The sequence below is a fragment of the Charadrius vociferus genome, unplaced genomic scaffold, assembly GCF_000708025.1.
Source record: "Charadrius vociferus isolate BGI_N301 unplaced genomic scaffold, ASM70802v2 scaffold2, whole genome shotgun sequence".
Lineage (NCBI taxonomy): Eukaryota > Metazoa > Chordata > Aves > Charadriiformes > Charadriidae > Charadrius > Charadrius vociferus.
This window is the reverse complement of record NW_009647595.1, coordinates 731,107-753,850: the sequence shown is the minus strand read 5'-3', so window position 1 is coordinate 753,850 and position 22,744 is coordinate 731,107. Positions and strand designations below refer to the sequence as shown.

The following is a 22,744-nucleotide window of genomic DNA, read 5'->3' as shown; positions in this document are numbered from 1 at the left end:
AGTTAGAAAAACTCTCAAATTCTGAGGAGCTGAACAGGGAGACAAGTAAGTGCCTTTTGCCTGGAGTCATCATTGTATGTCTTCAGGGGCTGCTCCCTATCCGAACTTCTAGAAACTTGCTACAGGAACAGTTGGTCCGCAGACAAACCTCAGTAGAATGGAAGTGGTGATCAGCTATTTGTCTTTATTGTCTTTTATAAGAACATTTATAACCATAACATCCATTACTGTAAGAGTGAACAACATGTCAGAAGAAGACAAAAGGCAAGTGTTTTATTCCATGGTCTGCTAAGATGATACATAGGCATATCTGCCTCTGTATACATATATGTCTTATATGCTCTTTTTGACTGAAATCATTGGTCTTAAAAATATTGCAGTTTTTCTAATTATAAAATAATGTGCCTATCACATAAAGGCTGCATGCAATTTAGGAGGACCACAGTCTTTTGTGCCTTACAGGTCATAAATAGTTACCGATGTCAGATTTCAAGTGTATGAGAAGCAGTCACAGTATGACAGGTTCCCTATTGCAAACCTGGGTGTGTGCTCATTGTGAATGGCAGGGTTATATTTTTCTCCACCTTTTCGAAATATATACTTAGATCTGACAAGCAGTGGAATTCATGCTGTACATGTGACACTAGTTATATCCCACTTGAATTTTTGTAGTGGTTCTTAGCAGTGCACAGACATCTTGGCCAGAAGAGCCATTTATATTGTGGGTTATCAGAATACAAATATTTTTCATTTATTTTTATACTCCTAAAGAATGAAAAAAGCCAACTAAACAAAAATCTGCAAAGGGACCTGGTAGTATGCAGAATCAGCTCTATAATGGTCTAAATTTGGTTGGTAGCTGGAGCCTAAAATCTTAATAAGTGGTAAAATAAGACCATTATATATTCAATTTTAGCCATTGATGAATGAAAAAGGGAAACTGTACACTGGCTGCTTCTTATGCCCTTCTTGAAAATAACTTCTGACAAAATTTTAAAGTCTTTATACAAAAGCACTATTTTTTTTTTGTTTTCAAATCAGTATTTTTATCACTTTGGAAATATTTTGATCACTTCGGATGTTCTGAAAGACAAATTCTCATGGTTTTCTGGAAAAAAAAAAAGGTCTTATTTTTGTATATTAACAGGGTGTATAAATTAGTTCCTTGCATTTTAAAATGTTGTGTACAACCCAGCTTTTCTTTTATAAGGTTTGTAAAAGGATTTATAGTGGATTGGGTCTATACTGACTGGTGAAACCATATCAACACCCTTCAAGGAGGAATTACTTTTGTGTACACTTTTGGCTACCTTGCTCTTTGAACTTTCTTGTGCCAAGGCCTTGTTTGTCTGGGTCTTTTCCTTAGTTATTTTAATTTTCAGTTTTCTTTGAAAATTGGGCAAGTTGCCTTTGTCAGTTTGAAATATTTAAAAAAAAAAAGGGAAGGAGGTTATCTTTCTACATCTGCTGAACAGAGTCCCTAATCATATATATTTCATCACTACTTATGGATAGAGGAAAATTGTAAGAATTCAAACTTAAGGTAAGGGGTGATCTGAAGGACAGGAGATGGTGGAAGATGAAGGAATGTGATTCTCTAAGTGATATTAATTCTTCCAATAAGGCGGATATTCCCTATTCCCCTGGATCTATGAAAAAGATCATAGAAACCTAACTCCTTTATTTTGCTCTTGATTTAGTTTTGGGATGCAGTACTGGAGCCAGGAAATAAGAAGACAAACTGATGGTCAGCTTGACCAGTGGGAGCTCTGTGTTGGGTGTTATCTGACATACATACATGTTATATGTATGGCTGGAAGCTCACTTGGCCCAGACAGAATTAGAAATTGTTCAGAAAAGAACTTTCCTTCCATTCTGGATAAAACTAATTGTTGTAATCCTCTGAAATAAAAAATAAAAAACAAAAACCAACCACATATTGTTAAGCAAATCTCTCAGGATTATCCACATTTGGAGAAATTTATTTTTCTAATGTGAAATAGCTAGTAGAAATAGCTAATGTTGTGCTAAAAGTTTCGCCTTTCTAAAAACGCAGCGTTAAATTTATGTATGTCTGATACTATGTAATGAATGCTCATGCAAAATTCTGTATCCCAGGACGACCAGTGACTAGGAAACAAAACCTATAATAAAATCACTGTGGACACCTTCATTTCACCCCCCAAAGACTGACACAGAGGAAGCCAAAAATTTGAGATTACTCAGTGAATAAACACTGTGAGAAACGGACTGAAAAAAATCTAACGCATCCCTTTGGTTGTACTGGCTGTTCAGTATTTATAGAGTCTCTCTGCTTATTACAAATGGTGTGTAATGATTCAACAGTGGCAGTAATACCATGTGCTTTTCATTTTTTACTTCTCTCATGACGGGGGGGGAAGGGAAAGGGCAGATCATGTTTTTCACATTTTTTTCCTTATAGATAGAGGTTAATATTGCAAGTGGGTTTTCTAGATACTGAGTTTAAGTGTGATTAGCATTTTGATAAAGTATCAAAGATGATAGAAATCAACTGGGGAAGGGGTGAAAATCTACAGTTGCCCACAGAAATCCCTAACGCCTACAGGATAATTGTAAACTTTTGGAAATTACTTGGAGTGCTTTTCGGCTTTGCATGTTGTGTAAGCCGTTTATACGCTGCTCTCTTGCATTCCTTCCATGCACGATGGACATGTTCCCTCCCCAGTCTCTGTGCTACAGTAGATTATTCATGGAAGTCATTAGGGTAGGATTTCTTTCCTTTTTAGCAGCTAAAAGACCGAATGGCTTGTGACCTTTCGGGAGCTGGGGATGGTGCAGTGGCGATAGCTTTTACTCTGCATGTGTGGAAACACACATGTGCAGTGGATGCACCTTTTTCCCCGAGAGCGCTTCCAAGCTGTGTGTATGTAACAGAATCTTTCTCAGGGGCTTGGTACACTTCTGTGAGTAGCTTTAATTTATTTTTCTTATTAAAATGTTTCCAGCAGCTGTACTTACAGCGGATCGGTATGTTTTGCAAATGAGAATTACAAAAAATGTACCTCAGCGTGGTACAATGTAGACATTATTTCTGCTCTTCCTTAGAGTAGCTGATTTTATAGTTTAAAGATTTGTTGATACTGGAAGGGCTATTGAGATGCAAAAATGTTCCTTTTTTTCGGGTAGCACATTGGCAGCGAGTGGACTCCAGGCCAGGCAGATTGTTTAATGCTTTGACAACGCAGATCTTGGACAGCAGGAACTTTTTGCTAAACTGATTTTAAATGAAGTGTCCTGTTTTGGTATGTGTGGACACTGCAGTACAAAGTTTTCCACAAAATTGGGACTTGGAGCCTGAGCCTTCAGACCGATACATAGCCCTAGTTAAACACCTAAAGGTATGGGTGGACACTGCTGCCTTGCATCAAGTTTATGTGATGCAGAACAGCACAGATCAGTGTGTCCTGTGGTGCCACACAGACCTGAAGGCAACAAGGAGCTGCGCCTGTGTGTTAATTGTAATTCATGTAATGGGGGGATTCGTGTACGGTCAGAGGGAGAGAGATTATCAAATTATTGCAAAGGTACCGGTAATTTTTATCAAAAGGAGACTGCAGGTGTTAACGTTAAATATCTAACTGAAGTGATGTTAACCTTTGCTATGAGCTTCTTATCCAGGGGCAAAGGATAAAATCAGCTCTTCTATTAAATCGAGATTATTTTGCACCATAGTGATCAGGCTCTTTACACACGATAGGAAATCACGGCGTTTCCAGAAAGTTTCCATTTACTTTAAGAAGAGTTATTTTCTTTTTGTCTGTGATATTTACACTTCTGATATTGCATATAGTGTTCTGTCTAGAGCTGGTTATATGGCTTTAAATTTGAGGGAGAGAGGAAATCAGAAAAAAATATTTCCCTGCTCCCTGTTTTACATTCTCCTACGTGGCTGATTGACAGAGCTAATTTGAAAATAAGCAATATGTATGTATGTATCAGTAAACGTACATATAATTGATTGATTTAATATCAGTGTAGTAAATATCAGGCACAGTCCCTACTGGTGAAACGTTATTTCTGCTGTTACAAAGTACTGACTCCTGTTGTCCGCAGAGTTAGGGGACAGATCTCTGCAAAGCAGTGGGAATGCCAAACTGGCCTTTGTGATTTCCAAAATGCTTCTCTAAACATTCAATCCTTGGCCGTAAAGATAACATACCTTTAGGGTAAAACTTGCCTCTCTGATGTCGGTAGAAATTATTGCTGCTGCCTGGAAGCAGCAGCACTGGAAGGTTCAAGCACACAAAGTGGGATCTTGGTTTACATGTGATTTTTTTGGTGGTTACTACAGGGTAATGGATAGAAGTTTTTGTGCGCTTTGGCATTGTGTCCCACTTTCAACCACCTTTTGATAGCAACATATTAACGGTATACCTACTGAATGAAATTTAACGCATAGAATTGTATCATATATCTTATGTTTATGTTGGTGGAGGTCTTACATGCTACATCCCTCAGCCACTTTGGGAAAGAAAAAGCAGTCCTTTAAAGAAGAAACATCTGAAATAGTTTCTCTGTAGCTGCGTCTCATTTTTTTCCCATTTCCTCTGACTCTGTTAGAGATCTTTCAGGAAGTATTTATAGTCGAGGCCATTCATTGCCATACGGGTCCTCTAATTAGCTGAAGGGAGCTCAGCAGGCACTGTGTCTTACTAATGCACAGAGCTCTGTAAGGTCAGAGAGCTGCCAAAGTCTTAGGGTTTTGGTTTTTTTTTTTTTTTTTAGAAGCACCTGTTTCCACAAGTCTCTGCCTGGGGAGGCGGTGGGCTACTTTTAAAAATCTAATTACGTCCTGGAAAATGGCAAGAAACCTCTGACAAGGAAAATGAGAAAATAAAGATGGGACTTGAAGAGAAATGGGTTTGAAGTGTCGGGTTTCCTGCACAAAAGCGAGGCGGGTAAAATCCCCGTGCTGGTGAAGGGCTCGCGAACGAAGCTAAAATAACTTTCTGAAGGTTTCAAGTAGTTTAGAAACAAACATGTACTTGGCTGCTTTTAGTAACTACTGGAACCAAACCCACAAGAAATTGAATGTTTTGCATTACTCATCCTGACAGAGTGATCAGATAGGACTAGAAAGTATCTTTTAGAAAAATGTTAACCTGCCCAATTAAAGGCATGTTTCTGGTTTTTGTGTGGGGTGTGTCTGTCATGTGGAGAGACAACCCCACCTCGTGCATGTTTACCCACCCGTCAGTGCATATTTTTTATTTTTTTATTATTTTTTTCTCTTCTCCTCTTTGCGAAATGCGGTTTAGAAGAGAATTAAGTGATAAAATCATTATTTGGGTGGGGCAGGGGAATAATGCGAAAGGGCAGCAGCTACGTCAAAATCCTTGATGAAAAGGTGAATCAGTGTGTGGAACAAAGGGCTGAGGAGATCGGTACGGGCCCCCGGGCCGCTGCGTAAGCAGCAGGATTTATTGAAGTTGCTATGATCAATAACAATGATTCAAGCAGGGAGAACCGAGATAATTCTTGATTTAAAACAAGCTGCTTCGTTTGGATGGGAGAGACGGTAATGAAGATGAGAACAAAAGAGTCCTTTCTTGTATTGAACCAAGCGGCCAAAACAGATTGACAATCAGTGTCAGATGCAATTAACTCAATTTTATATTACACTTAACTAGTTCGGGTAGGAGAACCTCTCTTTTGCTCTCTCCGGTCTGGTAGTTGGTGTCCCAGTGTTGGTGGCAGCGAGAAGCGGCAGCGCACTGTTGTCACCTGGATGCTGCTTGCCTGCGCCAGGGCCTGGCTCCGCCGGGTCAATGTCACCCGGGTGCCATCGCTGCTGCCAGGAATGGCAGTTACTGGGCTCAGCGTGAGGGTGGGAGCATCCTCAGTGCGTGGGTCCAGCTCTCCCCAGCAGCCCCCGCCACGCTGGGCTAGGTGGCGGTCCGGGCACAGGGGGGCTCCCAGCACTGTTCCCCTGTCTGACCAGCAGCCCCTGGCATGGGGGTCCCTCACCCTGGGGTGATGCTTGCACGGGGCCGCCCCTGTTGATGCTGAAAACAGCCCAGTCCTGCAGCCCTTATTTATACCCCCTTGCTCCAAATGGGGCGCACTGACTGCGGAAATATTATTCCTTTAGGTACGACCAATCCTGGTAAGCAGCTATTTTTTTTTTTTTTTTTTATACTGTCTTCAAATACATTTCCTGAATTTTTATGTGGGTTGGGTTTTTTTGGTTTTTGGTTTTTTTTTTTTGGTTTGTTTTAAATGGTGCTCACAGTGGCTGCAGGTCGGTTAAAGCAGAGTCGGGGTATGGAGCGCAGCTGTGGGCACTGCGAAGGCAAACAGCCCAGCAGCAGCTCCCTCCAGTCTAAACAATTCTGAGAACTGTCAATGGGAAGCCTTGTTTAAACTGGGAAGGAAGTAAACGCGGCTTCTCGCACGACGGCTACTTTCAATAACTAGCTGAGCTTCTCCAAAGTTTCGAATAGTTAAGTGCAACTATAACCATTAAACAGCCCTGTTATCATTCTGTATTGGTGGAAGTACTTAGCGTTAGATTAGGTACCTGAAGTGAAATGGAAGCTTCAATTGTATTTAGAAACTAAGGATAATCTTTGCCAAACTGGATCCAATAGGAAACACACATTCATGTCCAAGGGCAGAACTTGCTGCTAACTTGTAGATTTTCAATGGAAAATTAAATTTCATAGATGAATGCAGGCAAGGATTGTACATAATTCTATTTTTGCCTGAAGTACTACGGTGCTGAACAGTGAAAATCTATGTGAAGATACCTCTAACATCTGGAAGTGCAGAGTTGCTTTCTGTGTTGAATTTCAGACAACCCTCTACATGTATTTGGTAATTAAAAGACACAATAAATATACTCTTTTAGAGGAGGGATATTATGATAGACAGCAAATAAATGTTTAATTTATTGGACTAAGAAGGGAGCATTGTAATTATAATTGATTTGAAGGAATCCAGATGCTATCCACATCTGAACAAATTCAAAATGGTAAAGATTTAAAAACAGATTTATGAATAAACAGTGCACACACATGTTCTGTGATTTTTCCATGGAGGTATTTAGGGGTTAACAGACCCAGTTGAAAATTGCAACTATGGAAAATAGTTGTTACATGAACAGCTGTGTGCTGAAACAGAAATATATATATATGTATGTGTGTCAGATATGCAAAAGGCTTTCTGGAACGTCTTTTGTTACCTTAGCACTCCTCATAATATGCATGTGGCCACCTTGGAAGTAGTCTTAATTTTAAGATCGCTAATGTAGCACAATTGATTTAGTGAACAATTTCCTGCCTAATATAATTCATTTACTTTTTGTACCAAGTTCTGGTTTTAAAATGAAGCTTTATAATGGCTAAATGATTCTGTTGATGTTTTTCTAAGTAGCATTATGTATATTTTGGAAAATCTTATAATCTTTGTTGCAGTGATACAATAATAGGTGTATGTAATATAAATCAACAAATATGTATTCTATACTGTATGCTACATTATTTAGAGTTCAGATAGGATATAATTTGTGCATAAAGACGGGAGGAGGAATAAAGATGTTTTCTCTTTTGCGCTGTGCACAGTATTAGGTTTCTGAAACAAACAGCGTGGTGGCAGCCCAGGCGGTGCAGTGCTTTGCAGGCAACTTGCAAATGGACTTGGAAATCTTTGCTGAGTTTGTGTATCCCTGCGCTGCCTGAGATTCACAAATCTCAGGTTGGTGAATCATATTTGTCCTAGTTAGATGGTTAATTCCCTGTGATTTCTTGGCTGCTCTAGCCCTTAGTCTCCCAATACTGTCTGTAAAATGGGAATAAGGGCAGTCTCCCATCTCGAAAGGCCAGAGTGAAGAGAGATGAGTTAAGTGTTGCGCAACACGATAGTCATAGCAAGAAGACCCTGATCTGTAGGCATCCTGAGTCAATATTCCCAGTTAACTTCTCTGGGCATGATGATATAAGTTTTTTCAAGAATACCAGCGCAGCAAAAGAGAAAAACTTAAGAAACAGATTATAATTTTAATTTTAACTTTGTTAAAATTTATACTCTTTCCTTCAGCCTCAATTAAAAAAAAAAAAAAAAAAGAGAGAAAGCAGGAATTTTGGAGCAAGGCATTTGCATTTCTTGTTTGACTTTGACCTCATTTTGGTTTATGTGCCTCTGATGTGTACAGTGGCAAACTACACGTTTTCACTTATGGGAAGAAGTCTTTTAACGATGGCTTACAGTGCAGTCTTTAATCATGTGAGTTGCCTCCAGCACTTGCTGAGAGTAAAATTCCACCCTCTCTGTTTTCAGATGGGTTGTACTGTCGGCTGTTTCTCCTTGCAAGACTGTCTGTGATTTGAAAATTGTGTTTAAATTAAAAAAAGTGAGGAAAAAAGAGAAATAATCAGAACATTTGTCAAGGAATTTGTTATGAATGGGAACGAGGAGCAATGCAAACAAGCTTGGAATGAGTTTTAATTCACATGTTATTCTGGGAGCCTACAATTTCTGGTGAGAAAATGGCATATTTTAGGTCTATTTCCTCCAGTTTTTGGCATGGAGCAATGCCTGTTTTGTTCAGTCAGATGTTCAAATGGGAATTTTGGATGCTTAGAACTAATTTTAGTAGGTGGGGGGCAAATTTATTATGATGCTACAAATAGAGTTTGATCACAGCTGCTTCATTGCAATTATAAAAATCGACTGTGAATCACTTAAACTATATTTACTGGTTGCAAAAAAAAAAAATACGAATCTCATCCTCACAAAACTCTCTCTTGTTTCCCTGAAAGTTCTGATTATCATCATTTATATACCTAGTATTTTGAATTTGACTTGATCATGTTGCCAGAGTATTTTCATGCCACTCGCCCCCCATGCCCCAGCAGTGATAGTGTGCTCAAATGACTTTCCCATTCTTTCCTGAAGAAACTGCATCTTTTTGTGTTAGGGTGAATTTTTGAGCTTGTTCTGAAATTACTGTAAGTCACACACAGACCTCTTCAGACTTATTAAAAAAATGTTAGAAACTTCACTGGGAGTTGGGCACTTCAAAGCTCTTGCTGCTCCAGTCTGTACATGACTAAAAGGCTGTAAGGCAGACACCGCAAGGTGAAAGCTTTCAAATCAAAGCAAAACTTAATATACCACTATTATCCCCTTTATAAGACATATGGAGAATAATATCTTTACATATTTATGAGGTTTTTTTCTGATAGTAACTGCTTTAATGTTCTTGGGGTTATGCTTTTGAGTTAGAAGAGAAAATACTGAGTTATATTCCATATTTTTTCGACATTTCATGGCAGCTCCTCTCCCAACCCGAAGTGGATGTATTCTAGATCTGTTTAAAAGTTTGTATTGTGCAGAATAAGCTTAGTCAGGCTGTTTCTTGAGAAAAGCATTTTCTTCACAATTCAGTTAATGGACTCAGCTATGGTGATCATTTTTGACATTCCTCTCTGCAGCTGATAAAGAAGTCAAACATCTGTAAAGCTCTCCATTGACAGTAACACAGTACCTGTTAGTGTATTACTGAAATTCACTTGTATTTGTCTGAGGTATGCTAGAAACTTAAATATTTCCTTTTGTTTAAAATTCTCATCAACTCTACCTTCTGTAGTGTTTGAGGGGTGGGGAGAGTTAATGGAAAACATGATGAAAATCTTCTAGGCTTCAAGGCTTGTAAACAGCTTGGAACCTACGTATGTTTGTGTGCATACATGTGTTTTACTTGTTTGTTTACTAATTTTAAATTAGGTTTAAAAATTAGAATGAAATTTTAAAAGATTTATTTTTAAATTAAAAAGGAAAAGGTTTTTACATTGCACACAGAATTTCTGTAGTTACTGAGCCAAATGGTTTGTAGGACTAATACTAGTAATTTTTAAAGCAACGAGTATGCTACAACTTTACTGATTTTTCCATTACAGAGAATTATGTTCTGCTTAGCAGAAGTTTTACATCTGGGTGGATTTTTAAATAGATCTTTTGATGCCTTTAAGACTGTAAACTTAATCATCACTTAGTCAATTTGCCTTTGCCTTCTAATAGCCAACTAAATGGTAGAGGTCTTTGCAATAGTTATCCATAAGAACTGTCAGAGCAGATCTGATGTAGGGACTTCTACAAAAATTAAGAGGATAGTTGCCATCTGTTAAATTTGGTCGCTCAGTCTGGACTTTCTTGGTATGATGGTGAGGTAAGTGACTCCTCACGTGAGACTCTGTTTTAGTCAAACCTCGTGGCTGACTGCATATATCTCAGGAGAGGTGTTTCATTTGATTTCAGTGCCCCGAGTGGGCATTGGTGTAGACCTCTAGATTGAAGTTTGTCTGAAATGTGTCATTTCAGTGAGTGAACAGACAGCCTGGGGTGAAGCCTTGATCAATGCTAAAGGTCTTTGAAGGCTTTCTTAGTGATATCCTCCTTAAGAAGTGAAGCATAAACCATTTTGGACAACAGTCCTTCAAGTACATCACTGTTGTGAGGAAAGAACGTTTTTAAAATCTTTGATTTGAGGAATATTTTATCTGTGCTGGTTTTGTAGGTCCTTGGCAAAGAAATTAAATTTTGTAACCGCTAGAAAGTTCTCAGGATCTCCATCCAGGTGTCTGCACTGAAGGGCTCCCAGCCCCTCAGGAGCTGCAGAGCGTGCCTGGTGCTCTGCCTGGCTGTGAATGCCTTCAGATCCCCTCTCTCAACTGGTTTTATCAGTATGGATCTGCTTCCCTCTTTGCTTGGCCAGGATGCAAGGAAATTTCACTGTAACTTTTCTTTTCTTGTCTTCTTTCGCTTGGTTTGGCTCTTTCCCCCATCAATCTTTTGTGGAACTCATAGTTTTTTATAGTAAAAGTCATTGAAATTCTCTAAATTTAGAGCTTTCTTTTGAAAGAAAAAATACCAACCCATTCATTCTGTTATAAGAACTGTCTAGACTTTCTGATCTGCCTTTCCTAAAATACATATCGTCTGCATTGCAAACAGAGGCTTCCCGATGGGGAGAGATTAAGCAAAATTGTCTAAATCTCCTCCTCTCCTCAGCACCTGCACTTTGCCACGGTTGGAGCCAGGGTGCTGGTCTGCATGGGCTTTGCTCTGACAGGTTCTCTCTCAAATGCCTAAGAGCACGCACATAAATGGCCCTAGAGATCTGATATCCTTCCTACCAAAAATATTCTCATGGCCTTGCTTGCTTTCATCGGCACCACTAAGGAAACCTCAGCTGGTGGAAGGAGACATGTTGGAGCACAGCAGAAGAACAGAATGGATGAAACTACAAATTGTTAGTCTGTTAAACACAGATTATGTCTTTGGGTACAAATTCCATTAGTGACTGAATGAGTCTGGATGGGTAGTAGCTTGTGGAAGTATTTGTTATGACAAAACCAACTTTTCATTAATAGACAAAGTTATCCTGTTTTCCTCTGTAGTCTGGCCAACATCAAAATGTTTCAAACTAATTTCAGACTTGTAAAACACTGTCTATCAGATACAGACATATGGATTGAACTAGTAATTTGCTTGCCATCTGCTGATAAAGGAAGCAAGGCGTCTAAGGAGAAAATGAAGACTATTTTTTTCCCCCACTGGAATGTCATATGGTGCCTTTAGTAGTTGTTTGTATTGACATTTTTATTGATTGTTATGTAAAGTATTACACTGCATTGACCTGCATCTGCTTTCAGTCTCATAATTATGATTTTTTTTTTGTTTACCAAATATCCATAATCATTTGAACCTATAAATAATGTAGTTAGTTAGAAAATAACTCACTTTAAACCTGAAAAAATACATTGACAACTACAGTTCTTATTGTATGAAACAGGATTAAGCATATTCTTTTGCTCAGAAAAGAGAAAAACCTGAAATGTTACTAACAGAGTAAATTAAAATTATATTTTCTTTTAGTCAACATTTCTTTTTTCGTCCTGAAAGATAGGCTAGAGGCCAGAAAAAAACAATACGATTCCCAACATAAAAACAAACAAACAAACCTGCCAAGACTTTTCTGTTTAGGGGAAAACAGGTCCTTGAGCTTTCCGGGTTTTTCCCTCTAAGAGCCTTCTCTTACCAGCCCTGATGGTTTGTGCAGGTCCAGAGTTTGTCCCCCAACTCTTTGCCAAGGCTTAGCTGTGCTGGCAATAGCTATTTTGCCTGGGGATGACTGAGCTGGAGGAACAGAGAGGTTTCTCTGCCTCTCAGCAGCAGGACCAGCCCAGGGACCGCAGCGCCGGCTGCCGGGGCTGTCACGGGGTGGTGTGGGGACAATTCCTCCGCTGGGCTGCGTTGCCTTGCTGCTTGCCTGCGGGATGCTGTAGGGTGTAAGAGTTGGAAGATTTTCTTCTTTAAACTGTATAGTCTTCTTATTTCAGCATATAGGCCCTGGTTATCTGAGGAAATACTAATAATTAGTCCATAATGAAAGTTTGTTTGTTCTTTTAGTTAATGCTTCTTATGTGTTTGTCCATTTTCATGAAGCGTTTAGAGTTTCTCTGTGTAGAAGTGACATGTCAAATAGAAAATGCAGTAACGTCTCAACAGGAATATTGCTTTTGTAGGTAATAAACTGCATTCTCAATCAGTGCTCAAATACAGAGAACTTTGGGTAGTTTAATAATAAATACTCATTTCAGCCCTAGTACTCCATTTTTTACACGTATTGACTAGTATTTTATTTTTCATTGATTTCAGTGATCCATTTTGAACAGGTAATGCTAAAAAAATTGATGGGCTATGTTCTTAAACAGGAGTTATATCTTCGTAAGAGTTGTGACTGAATTGTTGATTTTGTTTTACATAAGATAAGCCCATTTTTTTTCTGCAGCAATTGGATTATTGACTTGACAGAAGTGTAGGATGTAAAGAACATACCAAAGAATTTCTATATGTGCTTGAAGTGAAAGTAATACAGAAAATCACTACTCATCCAATATACTGTTTTCTCTTTTGTAAATATCTTTCTTTTTCTGAAAATTGATGTTCCTTGTAATGACCTGCAATATCTGTGAACAGCTCAGATACCTATTAACACATGCCACCTTCTCTTTTCTGAGTGTGGATATGTACGGTTTCATTTGAAAAATCTAAACAGTTACATAAATAACAAGTTTTCCACAATGTAGAGTTAATTACCATTTTACATTTGGAATTTACTCTATGCAGAAAGCTATTGCAACAGTAGCAAGAGTTTAACAGATGGACATTTGTTGCAGATGTACTCATAGAAACTGCTATCTGTGACAGCAAAAAAATCTACAGAAGTGGAAAATTCAGATAGTATTGATGAAGCTTAGGTAAATGCTGTGCTCCTGTGATGGCTTATGGAAGACATTAAACTAGAAAAAGTAGTACCACTAGTAGTACCATTGCTATATGCTTTGCCACACGCTTCTCCTCTGCTTTTTATCGCTTAAGCTGCATCCAATATGCTCAGTCTGTCCTTGTATTGTGTTTCTATGCCGTGTTCCAGCACAGTAAGTCTAGATCTATTTTGCATCTGATGGGCCTATTGGGTTTTGTTCTGGTTTTATTTCATTAAAAACATCAGCACTCTATGGCTTCCTGATGGTAAATGTTAATATTTACACCATACACTGGGAAGTATACGTCCAGAGTAATTTTATCTTTGTAAAGTTGTGTTGTTTGGTTTTTTTTTTTTAAGGATTTGTCATGCTGTATGGTACCTGACAGTTCCCATGTTTATAATGCTTTGTAACATACATTGCAATTGATAGAATATAGGTGTTTATAGCTTTCTGTTAGAGTATGTTGACTGCAGCAACAGTCAAATAACAACTAAGAAAATATTGCTTCACAATAACTGGGAGGATACCAGATACTTAGCCTGATGTTGCCTACCAGAAACTGGTAAACTTGCTGTTCATGGCCATGTTCACCTCAGGGTATTAAATGGCTCTTCCCAGGTGAATATTTGTAAGGCCATTTTGTAGCTTGGTGAGCTGCCTGGGAGGGAGATGAGGGTGTGATCGACAGGGGAGGAGGAGGCAGGATGCCTTCTCTTAGACGGGCTGTATGTTTTCGAACAAATGCAAATTTCCTTTGTGCTTCTGTTGATGCATATTTTTGTTATATAGTAGCTTCCAAAGAACATTGAGATTTATGAATATTAGCAAATCACTTTGGGAACTTTGGGTATGAGGTAGTGCAGAAGCAGAAAGGTTTATAAAAAACAACTAAAATTTTGTATGCCTAATATACACTTATCTCTTGTCTATCAGAGCTGTTCTTTTGCAGACTGAATTGCCTTACTGTGATACTATCGCACTGCTGACATGAACAAATGGTTTCAAAACCATTCATGTCAGGTCAAGATGGTGAGAACAGCAGATAGACATGAGAACTGGGACTGTATAAACAACATACTCCCATCACCGGACTAACACAGGTCCAGAGAAGTGGCAGCGTCGTTCTCACTGCTCAGACACTGCCAGTTTGCTATTCCCCCCCTTCCCCGGCACGAGAGAATTGACTGCAACTGTTTATTTTCAACACATGGTTGATATCTTTGTCTGTGTGTCTGTCTGTAGATCAGCTGTGCCTTGTTAGGGACTTTACTCATGAGCCCTGAGAGTCTTGCTCAACCTTTCATCTCCCTGCCATGTAACTGTGGTTTGTTAGAAATAACTGAGAAAAAATGTAAACTTACTGAAATGACTAAGAAGTCTATAGTTGGTGTCAAAGGAGAGAGGGGACGGACTGAATTGAGGGTGTATGTAAAAGATTAGTCCCTGCCTTCTCAGATATTTATAATATCCCTCTAGACGAAGAAAGAAAAACTCCACAGTTGTATTTGCCCTTTGAGAAATGCCAGAAAGGTTATTTCAGCCTGACCAGTTCCTGTTCATCTTGAGGTTTCTCTTTGTACTGTGCAAAGGCATAAGAGTGTGGTGTTCCCAGCTCTATATAATCCCCGAATATATCCATACGTTATATAAAAACCCCTTGGCTATATATATAGCATATGCCATATTTATATGAGCAGACTTACGTAGTTCACTTAAGAGGCTGTAGAGACATTGATGCAGCTAATGGAAACATAGCAACAACAGGAAGGAAATTTGAGAGGTTTGTGCTTTCTCCACACTAACCTTATCATTGATCATCCTGGTCAGCATTGCTTAAATGAATCCTGAAGAGAAAATGCTATTTATTTTTGATGTTTTTAAAGTGTGAAGAAATCAGAGCTCTGAGGTGAAGTTGCTGCGATCCTTCTGTAGATCATAGAATGATTTAGGTTGGGAGGGACCTTAAAGATCGTCTAGTCCCAACCCCCCTGCCATGGGCAGGGACACCTCCCACTAGACCAGGTTGCTCAAAGCCCCATCCAGCCTGGCCTTGAACACCTCCAGGGATGGGGCATCCACAACTTGTCCGGGCAACCTGTTCTAGTGTCTCACCACCCTCAGAATAAAGAATTTCTTCCCAATATCTAATCTAAATCTACCCTCTTCCAGTTTTAAGCCATTACACCTTCTCCAATCACTACATGCCCTTCTGAAAAGTCCCTGTCCAGCTTTCTAAAAAGCTAAAAGCCATTTTTACATGGAGTATATTTTTACTGTTTTTCTGGCCTATTTGCAGACTATAGAGTGCCCTCAATGGATTTAGGTGCCCTTTAGCACTTATGTCCTCTCCACGTGAGTTATTCAAGTGTCATTACATTTATGATATTTTTTGGATATGCCTACCAGAGCCTTCACTGAATCATACTTGTGCTGCTGCTACTGCTCTGTTCTCAAGCATACTCTGTCTGGATACTGCAGTTGTAAATAGCTGGCAATGAGTTTTCAAACATTTTGGCCTACAATTTCTTCTTTCTGAGCCGTTTAAATAATGGAGAAAAATTATAAATATGCTTTATAAATCTGTATCATCAAAATGATAAGTCATATGCAAAGTTGGTGACTTGAAGAACAGCATCTATTTAGCCACCTGATTCCATTATTTTTTTACAGACAATTTTAGATACAAAAGTGTGGTGGAAACATATTAAAGTAAATGATATCTCCAAAGGGAAAGTTAAGAGGTATGCCTTTTCTCCTCTGTTAGGATTTTCTGGAGAACACTACCATGACAAGCGTAGCTATGTCACTCTCTTGTTAGTATGTGTGGAATGAATAACCTGCCTCACATGCTTTTCTAGGAGAAACTGTTGAAAGATTTGAGTTACCCTCTATTAATAATACTGGACACACAAATGGCTGAAATATTCTGACAGTTGTGCCAATGCAGAGCTGTACAAAAAAGAATGAAAATTGTGTCCCATTTTTGTTGAAATACTAAATTAGATTTTTTAGGACCAGTGTTGGATTTAGCTTTGTAGACGGCAAGAAAAATGGATAGCTTTTTCTTATTTTTCTGTGTGAAATTTGACTTTTTTTAACCAACATTACTGTCATTTGAAACTTGAAGGGCTATGTGACATTCTGACTACAAAAGGGATAGAAGGGACACATTAAGAGAGTTTATGAAGTTGCTGGGAAAAAGAATATAATGATAGCAGCAGGGAAAAAAGCATATCACAGCTTCAAAACAGATGGAGTTCTCTAAGGAAGCTGTCTGAACATGGCCCGGGAACTATAAATTGCATTTAGAAGATGGGGCTTTCACTGCAGATGACAGGTTCCCAGCTAGAAGGTGAAAGCCAGAACAGGGCTATGCGCATGCAGAGAACTGCACTGAATGTGCCTGACATCTTGTGTTTGACATACATCGAAGTTTAAGCTGCAATATGAATTCAAAAGTTCAGAACATGAAATATGTCGTAGCGTTCAGAAATCTAGCAACTTGCTTTCAGGCGTAGGAAATTTTAACTAAATACAAAACTGAAACAAGGCATTAAATTTGAATGTAATTTTTGATCCCTCTTACATTGAAGTATGACAGAAGAGGCCTCTCTTTCTTCCCATGTGCCAAACTGGTGTCATTCCAGAGTCATCGGGTCAAAAAGCAGTGGTTTCTCTCTGCGCCTGTAACCCATATTATTTTATTATCCCATTTGACCTGGACCTGATTTCAGTGAAATAAATGAGAGTTTTGGCTTTCACTGGGACTCCTGCTCTTGGAAATGATCCCCAGATCTTAGGGAAAAAAAAAACAACCTCCCTGAAGTTACCCCATCCCATGGACTTTCAGGGCGGGACTTGTCTCATCTAATCGTGATGAAGGTGTCTGTGCTGGAGTTATCTGTCTAGGATTCTTGGAGCCGATGCAAATATAAACACCACAGTTGTGAAGTACAAAAAGTGAGTTACCTCATCCAAAAAAATATTTCTATCTAGTCAGAGAACTGTATGCTTTTTGGTCATTCGTTGTATTGGCTTTGTCTCCCGTAACTGAAGGAAGCTGAGACACATACACCACTACATGGCAATTACAGGACGTGATAAAAAGAAAAGGAGTGCCTGCTTCTGCTTTGTCCGAATGGCAGCCTTATCACTGTAGGTAGGAAGCAAAAATTTGGCTTATCTGCAGTTAATGAGTCTTGTGTCTCCAAAACGTAATTTGTCAGTTAATGGGAAATATTAATATGGCTTTAATCAAGAAGGCAAGGGGGAGGTTCTAGCTAAAACTTAAAATATTATTTCATGGAATAATTACACTTTTATTTATTAAGAGTTTTATTTTTTCTTGTTCTATATATGTGTCTAAATTTCCAGGGTGACATTCATTTAAAAAGGGAATCGTTTAAGGCCATTGAAGATGAAAGCTGTATTTTCAGTACTAGTCTTTGTGTAGAGCAGAGTGATAGTCATTCTCTGACAGTATATTTAAAGACATGCTAAACTGATGGCTTTGTAAGATTAAACTAAAATCAGAGGGAATGAAAGGGTATTTGTGAGGCAGAAAAAGGGAGTAAGGTAGAAAGGAAAAGTTAATGAGCTTATTTGGATAAGGCATGAGGTGTGTGTATGTATGGGAAAGGAGTGTTTCCTCTTGCTTGGGCTAACTATTGAAAAGTCAGGAAGGCCCAGCCTCTAAGAGAGCCAGGACAGATAAGGGAATAAGGGTTCTGAAGAGAAAGCATGTCTCTGAGAAGTCAAAGAATTAAGCAGGAAAAGTGGCCCAAGGAGCTTTGTCTATAGTTTTACAATATAGATTTTTTTTTTGCATCTCAAACAAGCTTTTAGTGCTTTGTTTCTTTGTACCTCTCACTCTTAGTGTACCTGCCTTTCTTCCTTCTGAATCTGTGAAATCCATCTCAAAGTGCAGTAAATAATCTGCTAATGTCCATTTTAAGTTACCGGAGGCCTTGAGTGAGTATCAGTGATTTGCTACCCTTTATACATTAGTCAGCTGTTTAAATCCAGAAGTGCAAACTCTGACCTAACAGTCTTGGTGATTCATGTTAAATATTCAGTGGTGTTCATTTAAAATAGCAACTGAGAAATCAAGAAATGAAGCACCTTTACATAAAGTTCAAAAACTGAAAAACAGTTTATCATGTTTTTTTCTCATTATCGTTGGTAGGAATAACCTTCCAGGGTCACATACTTCGATTTATCTAACAGGTTATATGAATATAGCAGCAATAAAAGGCCACTGCATAGCATATTTCATGGGAGTAAAGTGTGCAGTGTTACCAGTTGTTAAATGATTTTTCCCTTGTGTACATGTGAAAGTCACTCTCTTTTACACAAGGGCTGTGCATATCATATATGCTTAGAAAAAGCAAGAAAGGAAGCGTCTGGATTGGGCATTGAATGACGTGTTTGCATTTTAAAGGCCTTTCACTGATTTACTAAGGTATGTCTTAGATTGTTCGCCTGCTCCCCTACCACTGTCAATAGGATAAGGGTGGTATGTGGGTTTCCCCACTCATGTTCAGCCTCTCTGTACTTTTTTCATTACCTCATTTAGATGACCTACACCTTGCAGTTATTAGGATACATGGGATGAATTTCTGGAAACTGCGTGCATGGTATATGCTGTAATTTCAAGTTTTGAAACCAGGTTTGTGGAGTCCTATTAATTGCTCACAATTAAGCGATGGGCGTGGGTAACTGTTGAAAAAGAAGAGATTTCTTCAAAGAGGAAGAAAAAGAGCTGCATTACTGGATTCTTATGATTCAGTAACCTTTCTTACAGTAACTGTCACAGAGTGGAGGCAAGAATGGGCAAAAGTCTTGAGCTGGAGGCGCTGAGAATGCAGAAATCTTTGTATCACCCAATAGGAACCTAAATGAGATGCTTGAGTAAGAAGGGCAGTTTTCTTAGGCTCCTTCCACAATGGGTGAAGAGAAAGAGGTATGCAAAGATGCAAATCAAAGCAGAAGTGTATCTGCCTTCTCAAATAATTTCTCTTTACCTTGACCAACAATTTAGGAAGCCTGGGGAGAATACTTCCTTAATTTAGGCTTGTAAGTTATGTGACTGAAGTTGAGTGATATTAATGACCCTCTGTAACTCTCTGTGTGTTACCTTTGAGGAAATTCTAGTGTGAAGAATCCTACAGGCAAAAAGCAGGTGAGTAAATTCAAATGTGCAAGTCCATGTTGCTTTAGATCATTTCACACTCAGATATGCTAATACAAAGAAGTGTTTTTAAGTGAGGCAATTCTACAAAATGCCAAAGCTTGCCTGAAGATGATCCAAGAAAAAAGAGAAGCCAGCCTATAATGTCCATTACAGAATCTTTTCTAAGCCTTCTGTTACAAGTGGATAGCACCTTTCTACACTGTTTGCTGTTCAAAGATCTCCTAAGCTTATCCAGCCCCCAAGCACCAGTCATTCAAAAGCCAAATAAAAACAAGCAAAACCACCTGTTTTTTGAGATGCTTGCAAAAGAAGTGTTTTGTCTTCATTCTGCACCAGGCATTAGCAAACAGGCAGGGTTTTTGCAAAGGAAAGCTGTCAGGAAATTGTGATGGGGGCTGTGCCGTGCTTTGCATGCAGAGCTGTGCATGGAAGGTAGAGGCATTAAGGATTGGTTCGTGGTCATAAGAAGTCCATAAAAGAAAACAAAGAATAAACAAATAAAGAAGCAGAACGCTCATTGTACTGGAAAGGACGTAGTCACATTGAAAACGATCGCCATCTCCAATAAGATTCCATCATGTTGAATTTTCCCGATATGCTCAAATGGTAATTTTTGGATGTTTCAAAATTATTTTATTGTTGAATTGCATGATTGACTGCTTTCTAAAAGTTGATTTAACCTCTTCACCACTGAACAATCTGCAATACTTTCCCTTGCAATTTGTTCCTTTGTGTTTCCCAACACAAATACTGTTTCACAAAAAAAAATCTTTTTTTTAAAGGTCATACGTCACTTTAAACTTGTTGAGGGTACTAGTGTGGTAAGATTGCTGATTATATTTAGGCAGCAAAGTGTGTTTTAAGCCCTTCAGACACCCTAAGGATGAAAGGCTGTCCGAATGGTATCTCTTTTTTGTTCTTTAAAGGAACTGATGTGTCTCTTGTTTATGGGTTTATGGACATTTTTATTGCAGCAGGGAATTTCTCCACCCCAATTTTACAGGGTAGCAGTAAATGCTCAGCAGCTGGGATTCTTGCAGCAATATGAAGAAAGTCTTTCTTAACATTTCCATCTTTATAACAGCAGTTACAAAATGGTAACTTTGATTTCTTAAATAATACATGAATTTATACTTGTGTTTTGTTTATTTGTTTGTTTGTTTTTTAAACATAGGTGACATATTACTTATCTCAGTTTCTAGTTACCTTTCTCTCCTGAAGTTTACAGTAAGCTGGAAAACTGCTAAGTAGTTGCTTGTTCCCTCTGTAGGGTGGTGCGGGGATAGATTAGGTGGAATAAAGTTACTTTGAGCAACCGAATCAATTAAGTGCATATACAGTGTCTATGTAACAAATACCACACTGTTTTATTAAATAATGGCAATTTTAACAACGCGTTAAAAACATTTGCAAAACAAATAGTAGGTCAAATTTAGTGCAATGGTGTATCACAGTGGAGGAAATAAAATTTACCTTCCCGTCCACTGCAAACCTGCAGAGGTAAGAGCGGGACTCTGCTGGGTCAGAAAGGCCAGGCTGCTGTCACCCTTCAGGAGGAAAGTGACCTGTGGATAGGTTGCAAAACCTGTAACGTGTGCATCTCAGTACAGCTTTACTGTAGAACCTGGCAGCATTTAAGATTAAAAGATTACGTAATGTTTGGATTATTCCTTCTTATCCCATTTTATTAAGGAATATCTAAATGTCTTCCACTACTTAGATCAGAAAAAAGGACTTTCAGATGAATGTGAGCTCACTTTTGGACAAATGATGGCCAAAGAGCAGGTCTGGGGAACATCTGAGTTCCCCTTGGAATTCATTTCAGCTGAACCAATTGTGTAATACACTGTTGTAAGTGTAAAAACCACATCTAATCTAGACTGTAAAGGTACAGTGATAGAAGAGGTTAGCTAGTTTTTCAAAAGCAGTGAACACAAGGTATTACGTACTGAAAACACTTAATGAATTAATTTACACTTAGGCTCACCAGCGTGGCTTGTCTATGCTGTTTGGACAGAACAAATTAGTTAATATGTTCTAACAAGGTCCTGCTATCATAGCCTGGGCAAGGTCTATCAGTACTTGTCAGTCACTTAATTCTGGTTGCTTATCTCCTAGAGCTCACCTCTGACAGTTGCATATCAATCCAACACTGGATTCTCTCTGAAAGGTATTTCCAGCAGCACAGCTGAGATCAATGTCTGAGTAACAGCATCACCTAGTCATCCCTTAATATACCATTGGAAATACGAAACGAAAGTTAAAAAAAAAGGAAATAAGGAGACCAATCCTAGCAGTGACTACCATTCCTTCCTTTGAATAGTGAAGGTGATTGTTGGTGGTTTTTTTTTAGTATAGCTATTTCAATATTTTGTTGATTTGAGGAAATATTCATTTGCAAGTGATTCACCCCCCCCCCTCCTCCCCCCCCCCGTAATATTGTAGCTGAATATTGGAAATGATGCACTACAAAGAGTATTTTTTATTTGTTTGTTGTGTCGCGTCCCCCCCTGCCCTCCCCCAGTCCCTCTCCAGCTAACCCACCGGTTTAGTGATTAGCACCAGAGCCTTTCACACAGTGTTTTGAGCTCCGTTCCCTGGCTGCAGTTCACTCAACCTTGACGTAAATCTCCAATAAGTACTTTGTGAGAGGTTAGCCTTTTGTGCAGGGTGTGTGAGAAATCCTGCCTGACCAGGTTTGTTACAGAAACCAGTGTCAAATTGCCTTGCCCCAAGTGTTTGAATATGAAAGAGGGGGATGGGGGGGAGGGCGAATTAAGCAAAAAACCACCCTTGCTCTCCACTTCCAAGAGGCTAATTGTTCGGAAAAAAAACCCAGTGTTTGGACTTAGGATGTTTTAGTGCTGCTCTGCCTATGTCTGGCACTGTCAAGTGAGCCTGTGATGATTTACAGTCTGCAGGTAGAGCGGCGAGTATGTCATTCATAGAATCCGCCTTCCCTGTCTTGCTTGTTGAGGCTGGTTGCTTTTAATTTAATCTATTTGATCGTGCTATTTGCCTTAGGTGATCAACAACCTTTCATGTAAATCCTAGCCAATCTTATAAAACTAATGGAGAAGGAAAAAAACAGACCAAAACACTCGCACTGTAGTCATGCCTTCGCTGTTGATGTCAGCGGTGTCATAGGAAGGCAGATAAGGTATGCGATCCTCCCTTTTCATAAGGAACATCTCCTCCCTCCTTTACATTTTTTTGTTGGTTTTTGTTTTGGGGT

General features: G+C 38.9%; 1 protein-coding gene across 2 annotated transcripts in view; it reads left to right on the top strand.

The window, feature by feature from the left end:
• The window catches only part of TRPS1 (trichorhinophalangeal syndrome I), a 174,042-nt gene that overhangs the window by 25,895 nt on the left and 125,403 nt on the right, over window positions 1-22,744 (top strand). The gene's annotated exons all lie outside the window — the stretch shown is intronic.